The sequence below is a fragment of the Perognathus longimembris genome, chromosome 5, assembly GCF_023159225.1.
Source record: "Perognathus longimembris pacificus isolate PPM17 chromosome 5, ASM2315922v1, whole genome shotgun sequence".
NCBI lineage: Eukaryota > Metazoa > Chordata > Mammalia > Rodentia > Heteromyidae > Perognathus > Perognathus longimembris.
Window position 1 is genome coordinate 16,708,810 of NC_063165.1, and position 19,672 is coordinate 16,728,481.

Genomic DNA, 19,672 nt, shown 5'->3' on the forward strand with positions numbered 1-19,672 from the left:
CATAAAATATCACAGCAAATCACCATAGACACTGATGTGGCAAATCATCGAAGACACATTTTAAGGGTATCTTGTCTTGTATCTGAAGTCTTCCACAATAACAGCTAAAAATGTGTAGGAGACTACATTTCTCAACTCTCATGGCAAAATTAAAGTGTGTGTGTATGAGAGAGAAAAGGAGGGAGAGGTCTCTCTCTTTCTCTCTCTTTCTTGTCAGTCATGGGGATTGAACTCTGGGCCTGGGGGCTGCCCCTGAGCTCTTCAGCTCAAGGCTAGCACTTTACCACTTGAGCCCCAGTGCCACTTCTGATTTTCTGGTAGTAAATTGGACGTAAGAGTCTCACGGACTTTTCTGCCTGGGCTGGCTTTGAACCACAACCCTCAGTACTGAGTCTCCTGAGTAGTTAGGAATACATGGGTGAGCCACTGGCACTGGGTTGTGATTTCTATAGGGAAAAGTTGGCAAGGGCCAATGGATAACTAAAGAACTTCAGTGAGCATTGAAAATAGCCTCTCTGGCTTGCTTTTCTTTTAGAGTTAAAATGAGTCTGTTAATGAACTGTTAATATAATCTTAACAAGCACAGTAGTAATTAGTTATGTAATACAGTCTCTTCTGGGCAAAATTTAAATGTCTTTCACTGGAATTTTAAAAATAAGTAATATATTCCTCCCAGATAAGGTTGTGTTGCATCCTGAGTTGCACGGAGTTGACTCCTTTTACCTCCTCCATCCTTCATGAATAGATAAGTGGATATTTGGGTATAATCAACCATATTTAACCTTTGTTACCTATTTTTTTGAAACTTATGACCTCTGGCATTTCTAGGTGTGAATTATTTTAATGGGTATTTAGACTATGACACTTACAAGCCAGCTTTTGAAAACCTTTCCTGATAATAATGTTATTAACCTTCAACATAAACCCAAGTCATTACTTTGTTATTCTGATAGGATACTTGATAGTTTCTAGCTCCCAGCACTAAATTTCTGGGAGTTTTCAAGCCACATCTGTAAATACAGGCACTACAGTTTTCTTTTCTTTTTTTTTCTTTTTTCTTTTTGCCAGTCCTGGGGTTTGGACTCAGGGCCTGAGCACTGTCCCTGGCTTCATTTTGCTCAAGGCCAGCACTCTACCTCTTGAGCCACAGTGCCACTTCTGGCTTTTTCTGTTTATGTGGTGCTGAGGAATCGAACCCAGGGCTTCATGCATGCTAGGCAAGCACTCTACCGCTAAGCTACCTTCCCAGCCCTGGAACTGCAGTTTTCAATATTTAAAAACATCTATCCCTTCAACAAAATTATACATGCTTTACACTAGATATATTTACAAATAGTTTTAAGTACATCTGTTGATTTAACCTCCCAAAGCTTTAGCAAATACTTATGATATATGCAATGTACATAAATGACAGCCAGTTGACTATCTTACTGCTCATACAGAAGAGTTATTTTATATAGAAGCGACATGGTGGATTTAATGTTGGAATGCAAGTACCACTAGCCATTTCCCTGTTTGCACAAAAACCTATAAGCATGTTGGGTAAAAGCAAAACTATCAATACTCTGACAAAATGATACTTTTGCTGTTATTCAGCTATTACTGTGGGTCCCTCACTCTCCACCCTTGACGATGCATGCTGGGGATTGTAAATAAATATAATGATAAATAAATAAAATGAAAACCACTGCACAGAGTTCACTGTTATCTGGTTTCACAGCACATTCTTCACTTCTAAGTGCTCAGAGGGAAGGAAGCTCTGCATATGGGCCTGCACAATCTAGCTTTGAGGTTCGACACATTGTTTTCTTATGTCAGAAGAGGCATGAAAATGGGAAAGAAATTAAGTATAGAATGAATCTCCATTATTTATTATTTGAGTGCAACTAAAATGGTGCTAAGTAAGCAGGAAGGAAATTATTTGATTACAGATGCAAAATATATGAGGGATAATATAAAGTTCAAGCGTAAGTTAGCTTTTACATACAAAGAAAGGTATAAATATCTGTTTATGGACAGAAAAAGCAGCTTGTTCCTCTGTGACACAGCTTTCTGTTTACTGCAAATAAGAAGAAGCTAAGCACCCCCTAGTGGTAGTTGTTGATATAATCCAATGATGGGGAAAAAACTACAAACTCCTCTTTCTTGAGACAGTATTTAAGTGCTACTTAGCTGAATCCTCATTTCACTGATGCAATTAAAACTTTGGGTTTTTAATATACTGAATGTAACCACGAAAATGTCTTTATAAACCAAACTCAGCACCAACTAGCTATTTTATATGGGAAAAATAACCTTTTTCAAGTTAACTCATTAAGACAAAAGCAGAAATCACAACCACAAAACAACCCAATTCACCAAAGTATGAAATTTTCTCAAAGCAGATGCTATCAGAGCTATGAAAGAAAATTATGACGCATTTCTCATGTTATTAAATGTAATACAGCATCTCCAATTTGAATGTTGGTCTAGCTAAAAAAATGTAACATACCAACCCCTTAACTGTGCCAGGCCCTAAACTGTGTTCAGGGCTGCGGGAAGAGGCAGAGAAGGATTCAGAAATGTGAGCAAATGCTTGCAGTTCTGAATATGATGGGGAGAAGAAAGGATGTGATGGGGATTTATGCAAAGCACCTCACTTGAGCTGAAAAAAAGTTAGGATGTCTAGACAGAAGAAATATATAAAGGACAAGAAGTAGAATGTATGTGATAATGATGCTTTATTGTGTTTGATTTATTCTAGTCTGACAAAATAAAGGCTTTAACAAACTGTTGCTTGAACTAAGAGTAAATTTCTTTAACAACAGCATAACAACCAGGCTCTGAAAACTTGCTAATTACTCTATTTGTACTTGTAATGAGAATATCTTTATCTGTCTGGAAGGATTGTGACATTAGCACCTCTCAGAATGAGGAGTCATTTTTCACAATGACTATTTCTCAGTGTTTGCTTTATTTAGTGTTTAGAACTTCCACCTCTCTCCAAGGATGATTAATAATTTATGCCACAAAATAGAGGATGGCTAACATAGTGGTATTGCAAGCAATAGAAAGCTTTATTAAAAATGCAAATTATTAAAAAAATTTTGTTAGTGGTAGGGCTTGAACTCAGGGCCTGGTTATTGTCCCTGAGCTCTTTTGCTCAAGGATAGCACTCTTTGTGCCACAGCTCACTTTTGGTTTCCTGGCGGTTAATTGGAGATCAGAGTTTCATGGGCTTTCCTGCCTGGGGTTGGTTTCGAACTGTGATCTTCAGATCTCAGCCTCTTGAGTAGCAAGGATTACAGGTATGAGCCACCAGTGCCTGGCTGAATGTATCTTTATAGCTAATAGAAGCAGTTCACTTTTGTTTTTATGGGTAAGTGTAGGTTCATAGAAACATATAAAGTTGGCAGAATTTAAGACTATACACCCAAGAACATGTAATTTTGGAATACTAGTTTAGCTGCACAATGGTTTGTACATCACAATACACAAATTTCCCATTTCACAGGTATTTCACCTGCAGATGTGAACAGGTAAACACAGGAAGCCATTGAGTGGGAAGAGAAACTTCTAATGAATGTTATATTTTGCTTAATTGATCAAGGAAAAACCTAAAACATAAGTTGTTAGCTTTACCCATACAATGAGTGATGTAATAGAAAAATAGCTACTTTCAAACCTCCTCAAAATAACTTTTCTTCTATAATCCTATAAGGGTAGCCTCTGATCTCTTGACATGAATACTTTTTGTTCCATTAAACAATGTGATCTCTATTTTTATTTTAAGAAAGCTCTTTTCTTTTCTCTTCTTTCTCTCTTTCTCTCTCTCTTTCTTTCTTTCTTTCCTTCTTTCTTTCTTTCTTTCCTTCCTTCCTTCCTTCCTTCCTTCCTTCCTTCCTTCCTTCCTTCCTTCCTTCCTTCCTTCCTTCCTCCTCCTCCTCCTCCTCCTCCTCCTCCTCCTCTCCTTTTTCTTCTTCTTTCTTTTTTTCCCCCCGGTCTTACCTAGGGCTTGAACTCAGGGCTTGGGCACTGTCCCTAAGCTTCTTTTAGCTCAAGGTTAGCACTCTACCACTTGAGCCACAGTGCTATTTCTGGCTTTTTCTGAGTAATTTATTGGAGATAAGAGTACTATGGACTTCCCTGTCTGGGCTGGCTTTGAACCACGATCCTCAGATCTCAGCCTCCTGAGTAGCTAGGATTATAGGCATGAGTTACTAGCACCAGGGGAGATACAGTTTTTAAACTGGTAATTGATCTGATTCTGTTGCTTCAGAAAAACATGGCAAAGAACTTTTAGATAGTAAGCAAAACAAAAACACCAATATTCTCCATGGTGCAAAGAGGAGAGTAGCAGTGTCTCAAATGAGAGAAAACTACATATGACTACAGGAGACTAGTTACTTCCTGACTTGATTTTTTTTCCTAATGGAGAAGAATTTTGGTTAGAAATAACAAGATGAATCGGAGATCTGGTTTGTGTACATTCAGGCTGATGCCAGTGTAGAGCAAAACCATGTTTAACCTCTATTTTCTTAGGTTCACTGATTAGGATTCTGCCAATTAAACTGTCAAAAGATAGGCTCACAAGTAAGAAGGTTATTATATATGTGTATGTAGGCCTCCATAGAAATATGGACCCCAAACAGATGAAGGGCCTTACATGCCATTTTAATAGAGTGATAAATTGTGAATAAGTGGCTAGACAAAGGAAGATCAGACAGATGTCAGCTTTTGGGGAAAGTGAATTGTGGAAAGATAAATATAGGAAAGATAAGTGGTTCATTTAGGCTGCAATAGCATAAAGTCCATAGATAAGGCAGCTTATCAGAAACAAATTATTGATCACCATTTTGGGGGCTGAGAACTCGGGCTTCAAGGTAATAGAATTTTCTGCTCCTTGGTTCATCTATTCTTTCTGTTATCTCATTTGGAGGAAGGCATGAATGATTTCAAAGGAATCTCTCCTTTAATGTCACTAATCCCTTCCTTGAGGGCTTTGTTCTGATGAATCAGACACCTCCTAATATTATCATTTTGGGGATTAGGGTTTTAGCATGAATTTTAGGGAACCCAAACTTTCACGCTCTAGCAGGGTTATTTAGTAAGGTTTGTTGTGCAGACTACATATGGTGACCTTTCCACAGAAAGACTCATCTTATTGTCCACAAAAAGAAAAGAAAGAAATGTACCATGTTCCCGACTAATGCAACTGTAAACCCTCTGTACATCACATTTATAATAACAACAAAAAATAAAAAAAAGAGACATCTCTTGTGATTGAGCACACCCTCTTCAGAATACAACTTTATGAAAGGATCTTTCTATTACTTTTATAAAAAGGGAAGGAAGGCCAGGTGTGGCTCATGTAATCCTAGTTACTCAAAGCCAGGCTTGGCAGAAAAGCTCCTGTGAGATTCTTTTTTTTTTGGCCAGTCCTAGGCCGTGAACTCAGGGCCTGAGCACTGTCCCTGGCTTCTTTTTTGCTCAAGGCTAGCACTCTGCCACTTGAGCCACAGTGCCACTTCTGGCCATTTTCTGTATATGTGGTGCTGAGGAATCGAACCCAGGGCCTCACATATACGAAGCAAGCACTCTTGCCACTAGGCCATATTCCCAGCCCTCCTGTGAGATTCTTATCTCCAATTAACCACTCAAACCCACCCCCCCCCCAGAAGTGTTGCCGTGGCACAAGTGGTACAGTACTAGCTTTGAGCACAAAGAGGCTCAGGGATAGGGCCTATGCTCTGAGTTCAAGCCCCACAACTGCCCCACTCCCCCCCCCCCCCAAAAAAAAAAACACAACAAAAAGGGAAGGAAGAAGAAAAGGGATGAATGTGATCAAAGTACATACATGTATGTATGAAAAGGTCATAATGAAACCGCTTATGATGTACAGTTAATATTGTAAGGTTTGTCAGAAAGGAAACCTGCTACATGGTTCAGGCAGAGAAGAGTTTATTGGGGGATAGCAAACTGCTAGCCACACAGGATAGAGGTGTGGGAGAAAGAGGAGAAGGAAGAAGAGAAAGAGAAAAGGAAAGATAGAAAAGGAGCAAGAGAGAGTAAGAGAGCCCGATTGTTGAGCCAGATTATATAGGAAAAGGTGGGAGGTATGGCCAGGTGGATTGGATCTGACCTCAGAGAAGGACTGCCTCCCACTGTGCTAGTTACCTAGGTAACTCAGGTACTGGGCCAGGACTTAAACAGGTGTGGGGCATCTGCATGGAGCCCTCCTGGCAGTGGACCTTACACTATATGCACCAATAAACCATTTGAAGAGACAATTTTGTGGAGCTCTTACTCAAGTGGTAGAAAGCCTTAAGCAAAAGAACTCAGGGACAGTGTTCAGGCCCTGAGTTCAAGCTCCAGGACCAGAACACACACACACACACACACACACACACACACACACACACACACACACACACACTGTTGTGCCAAGTCGCGAAACGACCACCAAGAAGGCCACCGAGACTCAGACATTCCGAAATGCAAAAGCAAGGCAAGGCTTTATTTAAGCGAGCTGCAACTCAGGCCACGTCCTACCGACTGACACAGCGGAGGTCAGGAGGAAGCCCTGAGCTACGATTCCACAGGGCTTATAAAGGCAAAAAACAAAGTTACAACAATCAGGTGTTCAAGCAAGCAAGATTAGGACACAGGTACAAATCTGATTGGCTCAGGGTTCGAGGCATTCTAGGGGTGGTCAGAGTTAAGCATTCCCAGTGGTTAGAGTTCTAGACCCACTGGGCCCTAATGGGCTTGTCCTGGGTCTGCTCACAGGGCCTGCTTATCTCAGGTTCACGTGGTAAAGTGGGGTTCACGTGGTAAGGTGGGGTTCACGTGGTAAAGTGGGGCCTGACTTCAAAGTCTGGCACTTCAACACACACACACAATTTTTTTTTTTTTTTTTTTTTGGCCAGTCCTGGGCCTTGGACTCAGGGCCTGAGCACTGTCCCTGGCTTCTTCCCGCTCAAGGCTAGCACTCTGCCACTTGAGCCACAGCGCCGCTTCTGGCCGTTTTCTGTATATGTGGTGCTGGGGAATCGAACCTAGGGCCTCGTGTATCCGAGGCAGGCACTCTTGCCACTAGGCTATATCCCCAGCCCAACAATTTTTTTTAACTATACTTTTAGAAAGGGCAGAGAGCTGTTTCTTACCTGATGCTTGTTATTTCAGCTCAAAATAATATTTGTGCTATGGTGACCTTTGTATGTGTGTGGGAGCTAATACTTTTTTTTTTGGCCAGTGCTGGAGCTTGAACTCAGGGCCTTAGCACTGTCCCTGGTGTCTTTTTGTTCAAGGCCACTTGAGCCACAGTGCCACTTCTAGCCTTTTCTATATATATGGTGCTGAGGAATTGAACCCAGGGCTTCATGTATACGAGGCAAGCACTCTACCAATAGGCCATATTCCCAGCCCTGGGGGCTAGTTCTGTGGCTTGAACTCAGTTTTTTAAACTAATGTGATGGGGCTCTATTACTTGAGGCACATGTCCACTTTCAGCTTTTGATGGTTAATTGGAGATAAGATTCTCACAGACTTTCCTGCCTGAGCTAGCTTCCAACTCTGATCATCAGACCTCAGCCTCTCAAGTAGTCAGAATTATAGGTGTGAGCCGTCAACACCCAACAACATAGCATATTTTGGAGCAGCAAACTTTAAAACTTCACTCACAGGGATTGTTACCATCATTTATAGTGAGGATCACTTTCATGGTCTATGTGTTTGTTGTCTTGAAATTTGTTTACTAATTCTAAGGAATGCTATCTTTTACTTGGTAATGGCCCTCAAGCTACATGGCTGAAAGCTGTATAGCCAGTTCTGCCTTGCTGGTGGTAAGCCTGTTTAGCAGACCACCAAGTTGAAATTCCAAGCTCTGACCTTTCACCCAGAGCCTCATGAGGTATGAATCATCTCGGTTTCCAACTTGTGTCTTCACCTCTGGCCACTTTCCCTGGAGAAAATACAGTCTTTTCATTTGTGTTCGGGAAGTCTCATATTCCTTCTCCCTCTTCATATCTTGTTCCATCAATTACACTCTTCTTCCAGGTCTTCAACTTTCTCTTTTGGTTACTTCTGCCCAACGTATGATAGTATGTGTTTTGAGCAGCCTTCTAGCAGGGAGATACACCTGCCAGAAAACTTCCACACACAGTCCATCTATTTATTACCTGGAGTCACACGATGACTGTATCAAAAGGAGATAGCTGGGTAGCAGTTGAGAGCGTGGTCACTGTGGAGTCCAGATGCAGCACCCTGTCTGCTTTGCCAGTTTATTCACAGTATGGCCTTGAGCAAATTCCTTAACCTGCCTTTGCCTCTGTTTTCTGAGGACATTTATAGTTCCTATTTCAAAAGATTGTTAGGAGAAGCTATTTAAATATGTGTAAAATTCTGCATCAGCATGTGCTAGGGACTGTTTCTGATTTTGTTCTCCCTTTAGGCCTTCCCTCTCTTTTGACCTTTCTCCATATCAGGGAATGCCGTGAAGGGAAAAACTGAACCCTGTTCTGCTTGTCAAACAAATGACTAGACATATGGAAATAAGTGGAAATTTGAGCCTTGTATCCTTTTAACACTGTCCCACAGCTGGGGTCTTCAGCTGCTATATCTGGAGGAGTGAAAAAGATGTCATTCAGCATGCTGATCTGTCCTCTAATAGACCATTACCAAATAAAAATGAAAGCATCTGGTTATAAACACGGCCAGATAAACACTCAACATTCAGGTCGACAGCATCTTCTTTGAGGGGGCTGGAAATGCTTTGTGTGTAATGTGCAAGAATATATTCTTTGGATTGATTGCTTGCCCTGTTATATACAGTGATTATGGAGGCACTAAAACTTTAGCACCAAAAAAAAAAAAAAAAAAAGGAAAATGTCAACATCTTCCAAGTTCTTTGCCTGTCACCATATCCATTGTCCCTTTTTAAGTAGTACTTACTTGAATACATTTTTTCCTCCCTGAGAAACATATTGTATTTCTCTTATTTTTTTATTTAGATATTTTTTTAAAAATAAACTTTCCCTTGGCAAAGTGTTGTGAAACATAATCTGGTAGAATTTAATGTTATTAAATCAATCTAGTTGCCAGAGCCCGATAACTAGGATTTATCAAAAGTCCCTATCTTTGACCCTCCCTTTTTGCTGTCTTGTTACAACATCTCCTCGCTGCCAGTCACTTGTATCTACTGCCTTCTTCTAATTGGCTTAGGTACTTTCCTATCTCAGTGCTAATAAGGCCACTAAAAGCTATCAGAACTTAACTGCTTATTTCTGGGCTTAGAGCAGATTAACAACTAGATGAGGATGAGGCACAGTACCGGTTTTGAGGCTTGGACTCAGGGCTTGGGTACTCTGTTTTTTTGTTCAAGGCTAGTGCTCTATCACTGAGCCATGACTCCACATCTGGCTTTTTAGTGGCTAGTTAGAGATAAGTGTCCCAGGGACTTTTCTGTGAAGGTTGGCTTTGAACTATGATCCTTAGATCTCAGGCTCCTGAGTAGTTGGGATGACAGGCATAAGCCACCACTGTCTGGCTATTACCAGTATTTTAAACAAGTACCCAAATTCTTCTTCTCTTTATGCAGGATTGAACTGTGAGTGCCTGGCTCTCCAATGCATCACAGTACTGGCTCAGAATTTTCTTCTGGTAGATAAATCAGATCATACTCTGTTTTGCTTGATTCCTTCCAGGGCTTCCTTTTTCATGTAGATTACAATGTTCTTTCCCTAGTTTATGTTGGCCCTACGGAATCTACATATCCACTTCCAACCTTACTATACCATCATAACACTATATATACATTACTGCAAACAAATAGTTTTCTTTTCAGCACCAAAATTTCAAGTATCTAGATCACTACTGAAGAGTTAAAGTAAACCTCATTTTCAGGCATCCCCCATTTTGTTGACTGTTTAAACTATGAGTAACCCAGGCCACCAATTATCCCTGCTAGCAGGACAAGCTTATTAGGGCCCAGCTGGTCAGGAAACTTCCTGCTTAACTCTAACCGCCTGAGAATGCTTAACTCTAACTGCCCTGGAATGTCTCTAGCCCTGAGCCAATCAGATTTGTACCCGTATCCTAATCTTGCTTGAACACCTGATTGCTGTAACTTTGTGGTTTTTTTTGCCTTTATAAGCCCTGTGAAATCTCAGCTCGGGGCTTACTCCTAACCTCCGCTGTGTCGGAGTGTAGGACAAGGCCCGAGCTGCAGCCCGCTTGAATACAGCCTTGCTTTTGCATTTCAGAATGTCTGGCTCTCCGTGGTCTTCTTGGTGGTCATCTTGTGACTTGGAAATAACAATACTTTGTTTCCTCTTGTGGGATATGTAGAATATAGATTCTTCTTTTAAGGATTATATTGTTATATTTTCTTTCTCTCAAGTTATTAGGTATTCCTTTTCATTTGTTCTCATTCTTCTTTTTTGTCAGTCAAGGGGCTTGAACTCAGGGCCTGGGTGCTATCTTTGCGCTTTTTTGCTCAAGGCTAACATCCTACCTTGAGCCATAGTAATACATCTGGTCTTATGGTGGTTAATTGGAGATAAGAGTCTCACAGACTTTCCTGCCTGGGCTGGTTTTGAACTGAGATCCTCAGCTCTCAGCCTCCCGAGTAGCTAGGATTACAGGCATGAGTCACCAATGCCTGGCTGCCATGCCATTTTTTTGTACACACACTGTCCTGTCCACACTTATGTAATAAGGACCATACTGATTTGAGAAAGTTATGAGTTCCTTTGTTTAAATCCATCTTACTTAAATGATTTGCTACTCACTAAGAATTCTAAATTTATCACTAAATGATGGATCTAGCACATAATAGGTGCTAAAATTGTTGAATAATGAATATGCAAGAAATTACAACCCAAAACAAAACAGGCTGTGAAAGATGATTATCATAAAGATGAAAAGAATCTAAGCACCCAATGCTGCTGATTTCTTCTTCTAGGTTAGCCTGAAACCCAGGAAGCAGTGATTTTTTTTTTTTTTTGGTCCATTATGGGGCTTGAACTCAGGTCTAGGTGTTGTTCCCAAGGTCTTTGGCTCAAGGCCAGTGCTCTACCACTGTGAACCACAGCACCACCTCAGGTTTTCTGGTGGATAGAGAGCAGAGTCTCAAGGACTTTCCTGTCCAGGCTGGCTTCGAACTGTGATCCTCAGATCTCAGTCTCTTGAAAAGCTAGCATTACAGGCGTGAGGACTTAAAGGAGATTTTGACACCAAGAGGAATGGTGGATATAGAGACAGAGCTAGCTTTCTGAAAGATGGTACAATGTGCTAGCACCTTCACCCTGCCCTCCAAGTCCCCCCTTATTTTTAGTGCTGCCCATGTCACTCAAATGTCAATGACGCCCACTTCCTGTATGTCCAGGATGTGTTGTGTAGGACTGAACCTGTTTGTATCTATTTCTTGGTGAAATTATTACCTGTGCCCTTGTTATATTTAAATATGGCTTGGCTTAATTAAAAAATTACATACTAGTCTAGCTCAAGTTTAGCTCCTAAAAATGAATTCCTATCTTATGTTGATGGACTGATGGACTCATGTGTTATGATTGATTACAAATATAAATATTTGGAAAGTATTTTTTTTTTTTTTGGCCAGTCCTGGGGCTTGGACTCAGGGCCTGAGCACTGTCCCTGGCTTCTTTTTGCTCAAGGCTAGCACTCTGCCACTTGAGCCACAGCACCACTTCTGGCCATTTTCTGTATATGTGGTGCTGGGGAATTGAACCCAGGGCCTCATGTATACGAGGCAAGCGCTCTTGCCACTAGGCCATATCCCCAGCCCCCAAATATAAATATTTGGTATATACAAATTTCCACTTTTCATTTAGAAGAGTAATCCAGTTTTCACATGAACTGAATGTTTTTCTCATTTTCTGTTTGTATACATGGTGACTATTGTTATAATGTTCATGAACATAGTATATAAAAAAGCAATACAAATCAGAAATTTATTGCTTTAACTTTTTGTTGTTGTTTGTCATTTTCTAAGTGTTTTAGAGCCAGTAACAAGTCATGTCAATGTTCAGTCAACACTTTGATTTGTAATTTCCATATTTTCTGGTGTATGTTATCCTTGATTTATAAGGAAAAGTTTATAAGGCACAACCGGGGACTGAAATGGGCTGCTTAAGATATCACTCATGATTTATCAAGATGTGAGCCCGAGGATACATATTTTAAATTATATAAAGATCAAGAAGAAATATCTGCCTAACTCAAAGAACCCGCTGAGATTGAGCTGATCAAATATATTTAGGACAAAGAAAAATATTTAGTTGTTTCTTTCCTTCTGTTTCCCCGCCCCCCGCCCCCCAGTCATAAGGCTTGAACTCAGGGCCTGGGCACTGTCTCTGAGCTTCTTTTGCTCAAGGCTAGCACTCTACCACTAAGCCACATTATTCCCAGCCTCTTTAGTTGTTTCTTAAGGGTTTGTTTTACTAAAGCTAAAAACATTCTTTAAGTTTTTGTTAATGTTCATGGAAGGCTAGTTTACTCATTTAAATATATTTTTGGGGGAGTGGGTATGGGATGAGGGGATTTAAAGGCAAAGACTCAATCAGGGTGAGTTCAGGAAAGAGTTACCAATTTTAGCCCTATGCAGATTTCAGCCCTTGCAGATCAGAGGACTGACCATGGCAAGATATGGCCATCTGGTGGTAGAAAATTACAGGGACCGCCTTTTAAATTACAGAGAAAGTTACAGAATGTTTCACTGGTGAAGTTGCAAAAACTAAACAATAGTACTAAGAGTTGCAATATTGGCTGTAGCCAACCTTTCTCATGAGCTTTGTGTCAGGCATGAGGCTAAGTATTTTATATGAAATATTTCAATTAGTTCTTATAGTATTCTTATGAGTCTGTGCTTAACTATAGGCATATGTCTATCCTATCGTTCTAGGTTTGGTAGTAAAACTAGCGGATTGGTGATGATTTTGCTTGAGGAAGTGACAAGTAGACGCATCTGTAGTAATCTGACAATATTTGTGCCCCATGTGTTTTCATATGAGAAGTGACCCATTACAGATGAGGGTTGTAGTGATCAAGTAAGGCAACAGTTGTGTTTATTTTTTGCTTTCTTGTAGTTTCCTTATGCTTGCATAACGGGCTCATATACAAGACAATGTAATAATATAACCATGCATCATAGATTACTCATAGCTTCAACAAATAGACTCTTCACACCATAGGTTCCACGGCAGTGGGTGTAGGAGTGCCTAATTAGCCCAAAGCATTAATCATTACTGAGTCACAGTGTGCTTTAAAACCCTGAGTACCAGTTAGGCAATTTATCAGTTATAAAAGACAGAACAGCTCACAGAAGAAAGTAATTTATTCTTGGTAGATAAAACAAGGTATTTTGAACTATTAACTTCCCTATTCTGACCATCATATTTCTGCATTCATGCTATTTAGTGACTTACTGATATCCAATTGAGTTAGTTTTCTGCTGCCGACATAATAAAGCACTTCTATGTTCCTGATTTAAGACAATGTCTGCTTATTATCTTAAGGTTTCTAAGGGTCAGAAGTCCAGACATAGAACAGCAGAGTTGGTTCTTAGTTTAGGATTTCCAGAATGAAATAATTCATTATTGGCAGAGATAGATTATTCTTTTGAGGTGATAAGAGAGACTATAGTCATTTGGGTTGTCAGAATTCAGTTTCTGGGTGTTGTAGAACTAAGATTATCAGGAGGAGTCAGTCTTCCAAAATGCCTTCATCTATGGCCTCCATGAAAGCTAGCAAATGGCAGTACTTATTACAATTCTGCTTTCTTATTCTGATGGTAAGAGCTCATGTAATTTCAGTGGACTTGATTAATCCAGGCAGGTCTACTGTAAGGTCAGATGACTAATAGTTTATAATTAAATCTGCAAAGATCTTTCACAGCAGTGCTTGGCTTGTAGATTTTATGGATTTCAAAGACTGGCACTTGATGGAGACAGAAATCTTGGGAATAAACATCTTTAGAATTTTGCCTACAATACTTACTCACTGAGATTTAGTTCAAGTAAAGAAAATATTATGAATAACTGTATTGAACCATGGGGTGCCCAGACATTTGGCAGATACTATTCTGTATGTGTCTATGAGGAAAGTTTTGGGTGAAAAATGTCACTCATATTTACATCATCAAACTGAGTAAAGAAGATCCTCTCCTCAAAGTGGGAAGTCATCTTCAAAGGATTAGAATATTTGCTCTATTCAGAAAGAGCAAAAAGTCTGCCCTCCCTGATGTAATTAGGAATACTCCTGCCTAAGTATTTCTGAGCTAGGTCATTTGTCTTTTTCTGTCTTCAACCCAGACTAAAGGGCCAGCTTTACTATTGTCTTGAGCCTCCTGACTTTGGACTGGAGTAGGAATCATTATCATACAATTCCAGTCCTGCAGACTTTTACTGGAATGTAAAGCAGTGACTTTTCTGGGTTTCCAAATTGCTGAATATAGATATTGGAAATTCTCAGCCTCATAATAATGTAGCCATTATATTATGTCTCTCTCTCTCTCTCTCTCTCTCTCTCTCTCTCTCTCTCTCTCTCTCTACGTGTCTGTCTCTGTTTCTGTGTCTCTCTCCTTCCCTCCCCCTCCCTTTCCCTCTTTTTTTTGCCAGTCCTGGGGCTTGAACTCAGGGCCTGAGCACTCTCCCTGGCTTCTTTTTGCTCAAGCCACTTCTAGCTTTTTCTATATATGTGGTGCTGAGGAATTGAATGTATACAAGATGAGCACTTTACCACTAGGCTATATTCCCAGTACCCTTTCCCTCTTTAACTGGTGAATATTGACTAATAGAGTAATGAAATAACTATTTTATACTGAAGGAAGCCAATGTGTTTTTATTTGATAATATGTAGAATCTAAACTTATGGGGTGTAAAAGGGGAATCTTCCTTTATTTATGAGGGTGGGAGTATTATCTGGCTTTTAAGGGAATTAGCTAAGGACATTCAGATTTTTACGTCATCATTAGTAGTTTTAATTATAGTGTCTGTGTGTAATGCTGACATCAGAATCATCAGGTAATCATTACTTGTTTGATTGTTGTGTATTTCTTTTTCTTTTGAGCTGGAACGGAAGCTTGAACTCAGGGCCTAGGTGCTGTTCCTGAGCATTTTGCTCAAGGCTAGAACTCTACCACTTGAGCCACAGTTCCACTTCTTGATTTTTTTTGGTGGTTGGTTCAAATGTTCAAAATGTTTGCAAATGTTCAAAAAGATTGCATATGCTAACAAACATACATCTCTGCAAATCAGATCTACTCTGTAGACAAGCAGTTTGCAGCCCTTGAATTAACTAGTTTTTAATCAATTTTAAAATAGATGTATTTTGAGGTTTTATAGGAGTAGAGAACAAGAATCTTAAGCCACAGCCAATTATGAGCAAACTTTGGTGTATACTGGTGCTGATGCAATGACAAATTGTATATTTTAGTGCAGTGGCAAATTGGGTATTTAGTGTAGAACAAGAGCTAGTCACGTGCTATTTTTGAATTATCATTAAGGTATTACAACTATTTCCAGTTATGGTGAAAGAAAAAGACCTTTAAAGACTTTATCTATGTGAAAGCTTTTTAGGATCCTTGTAAGTAGAGCGTTTATAAAACATTAATGCATACATGTAGAAGGTGGTTGGGGATCAACAGTATAAACCCCAGTGGGATAGTAACTCTGGACTAGATTTATGGGAGTCCGTTCAATCACCAAGTGTATTACTAAAAGGATGGTAAAAGCCTATGTAAGGATCCAGTTATTGGTCACATGATCTGATCTAGGGAAGACATAAAAGCTTATATGGATCTCATGGAAGCTTGCCAATCCTTGTCTCTATAATACATGATAAAGCTCTGACAGTAAACTACTCTTGGGAGTTACACATTAAATTAGACAGGCGGCAGCTTTCCCTTCTACTGTTTTCAATATCCAAGCATGGATTTCTGCTAATTTAGAAGCCAGACATGAAAGCTCTATTTTAATATCAAGCCAGTACCTTATATTTTCCATCTCTGCTCAAACATAGTTGAAAGCTATGGAAAATATTGGTGTATGATAGGTTCCACTCATTATACTATAATTTTCTTAGAATTAACATCGCATAAATTGTAGACTCTTTTACTTAAGTAAGATGATCTCATTCCTTGCAGAAGATATGCTTAAATTTGTGCTTTTGTTAAAGGTAATTTTCTTTGTTTCTGATACTCAGAAGGTTAGTCTAGCTTGCATTGATAAGGAGATAATTTATTTTCAAAGAGAAAATGCTAGAATTACTATTATTATTACTTTTTGCAGGGAGTACCTTTACTTAGAAAATAATTATCTCAAAATGGAAGAATTATATTCTATGTCCAGCATAAGGAAAAAGAGAGAGAAGGCAGAAGACTAAAATTCTCTACTGTGTATCATGCTTCAAACCTTTCAAAATCTTCAGTGAAGTTAAACTCAATTATTTTAACATAAAATTTTATTTGTTTTTAATTGCAGTAAAACATACATGTATATATTTACCATTTTAAGTGCACAGATTAGTGATGGAGTGTGAAACCACACCATTATCCTTCTCCTTATATTTTTCATTTTTTTTTAAAGCTGAAATTCTGTTCCTATTAAAAATTTCTCCCATTTAGCTGGGCACTGGTGGCTTATGTCTATAATCCTAGCTAATCAGAAGGCTGAGATTTGAGAATTGTGATTTGAAGCCAGACTGGATGGGAAAGTCCATGAGACTCTTACCTCTAGTAAACTACTCAGAAAAAGCTGGAAGTAGTGCTGTGGCTCAAATGGTAGCATACTAGCCTTGAGCACAAAGAGGCTCAAGGGTAGTGTCCAGACCCAGGGTTCAAGCCCCAGGACTAGAAAAAAAAATGTCCCCCCATTTCATTTTCCCTAGTTCTCAGCAACCCTATTCTGCTTTCAATCTTTTTAAACTTGACAATTTTAGGCATCTTATTTAAGTATTATATCAAATATTTGTTCCTTTGTGGGAAATTCTTAGGGAGATTGTGTTGGATTATGGAACTCAATGAAAGGGATACATTTTGCACAAAGGTTGTTGTGATTGGGTGAGAAGATACTGAAAGAGCCCAGGTGCCTGGAAGCAGAGAAGACTCTACAGAATTAAGACAGAGACTTCCACTAACTCCAGGATGCCAATATTTTGTCATCAATTGGTGCTTTCTGCCCAAGAGCTCCTCTGATGCTAAGGATGCTACAAGAAAGAGCAGGGTTTGGGGTTCCCTTTGGTAATCTGCATTGGGTTGAAGTGGGAGGATGTAAATACCTCTTCCTATCCCTCCTACACCCCCTCTCTCTTTCTTTCTTTCTAAATCAAATTAAATACAATCAGTGATATTGGACATCCTTGCTTTGATCATATCCTAGGCAAAAAGCTTTAAATTTCCTCAATTAGCTATGATGTTAGTGGCAGGCTTTTCATAAATTGCTATCATTATATTGAGGCATTTTTCTCCTAAATCTATGTTGGAAGTTTTTATCAAAGAGTTGAATTTTGTTATTCTGATTTTTCTAATACTGGAGTTTGAACTCAGAGCATTGTACTTGCTTGACTTGATTGCTCAGTTGGTGCTTTACCACTTGAGCCACACAGCCTGAATAGTTTTCTCACTACTTAATTGAAGATGGAGCCTCATACACATTCCTGCCTTGGGTATTTTTGAAACAACCTTGCATACTTGGAATAAAATCAATTTGGCCATTGTATATAATCTTTTTTGACATGTTGGATTTGATTTGTGCATACTTTATTTTTTTGCCACTCCTAGTGCTTGAACTCAGGGCCTGGGTGCTGTCACTGGGCCTCTTTGTGCTCAAGGCTAACACTCTACATTTGAGCCATAGCACCACTTCCAGTTTTTTATTTTAGTGGTTAATTGTAGGTAAGGGTCTCATGGGCTTTCCTGCCTAAGCTGGCTTCAAATCACAGTGCTCATATCTCAGCCTCCTGAATAGCTAGGATTACAGGAATGAGCCACTAGCCCTGATGCCCTTTTGTTTTTTTATATATACACTCAGAGCTGTATATTTTCCACTTAGCACTGCCTTTGTTATGGCCTAAAAGTTCATGTATGTTGTCTTCTCATTGTCATTAGATTTTTGGAGATTTCTTCCCTTTATTTGTCCAGTGATACACTTATAATTCCATGTGTTTTTCAATCTGTTTGTTTGAATATTTTCTGTAGTTTGTTTTTGAATTATTATGATCTAATTATTATACATTTGTAAAGAATTACTTTATGTCCTGAAATGTGAACTAATTTTTAGCTGCTAGATGTCTGTTAAGGTCATTTGGTATATAGTATCATTTAATTTTGAGGTTTCTTCAGTGAAGTTGTCTTTATTTGTATGACCTATCCACAGAAGTGAAGTTGAAGTCATTGTGTTGTGGTGTATCTGTAATTTTATTTCTAATAGTATTTGTTTAATAAAGTTGGAGGCACTGATATTTGTCATGTACATACTAGCAACTGTGATTTCCTCTTGGTGGATTTGTTCCATTTATTAATATAAAGTGACCTTCTTTGTCTCTTTGGACTGATTTTAGTTTAAAATTTGCTTTATCAGATGCAATTATATACTCATATACTTCCTTGGTCAATTTGATTGGTTGATCTTAGTTGTCCTTTTCATCCTAAGACAAGGTTTTCTTTTGTCAGTAAAATGTATTTCTTGTAAGCAACAAATGATCAGACCATACTATTTAACCAATTTGCCATTCAGTGTCTTTTGATTGGAGAATCGAGATGCTTAACCATCAGTGTGAGTGATATATATATATATACACATATATATGCATATATGTATCTATAATGTATGTATGTATACATACACACATATAGTAGTTCTTGCCATTTTATTTTTGTAGTTCTTTTTAGTTATTCTTGGAATTTATTTTCTTTCCTATTTTCATGGTTAAAGTTATCTTTCTTTCTGTAGTGCTGATATAATGGTCATAAATTTCTTTAGGTTTTGTTTATCATTTAAGGGTTTTATTTGTCCCTCAATTAAGAAGGACTGCTTTGGTGGTTAGATTAATCTGGATTGGCAGTTGTTAAGCCCTTTCAGTGATTAAATTGCATCATTTCATGTCCTCATTACTTTAAAGTTTCTATGGAGAAAGTTTATTATTCTTGGGGGATTGCATGACTTGATACTTCTCTCTTGTTACTTTCAGTATTCTTTCTTTGTTCTTTACACTTAATATTTTAACTACATGTCTTGTGTTCTTTCCTTGTCTGGTTTCTTGAGTTTCTTAAAGGCTTATTGCACTTGAATGACTGCTTCTTTCTCAATACTGAGGAATTTCTCCTATTATTTTATTGAAGGTGTGTTCTGTTTATTTATCTTGCATTTCTTCGATGCCCAAGTTTGGTTGCTTATTAGTGTCCAAGGAATTCTGCACATCTTCTTCATCTGAGTATCAAAAAAAATACCTTGTCCTTTAGTCCTCATATTGTTTTCAAATTGATCTACTGTACTGGAGAGACTTTCCATAGAGTTTTTTTCTTTAAATTACTCTACTTAGTAAGCTTTTATTTCCCGAATTTCAGCTTAATTCTTATTCAGGGTTTTTTAAAAAAAATTGGATTCCTCTTTCACATCTTTAATTTTCTTTCTTAGTGAACTGCTTGCTTGCATTGAGTTTCATTAACTGTATTGTG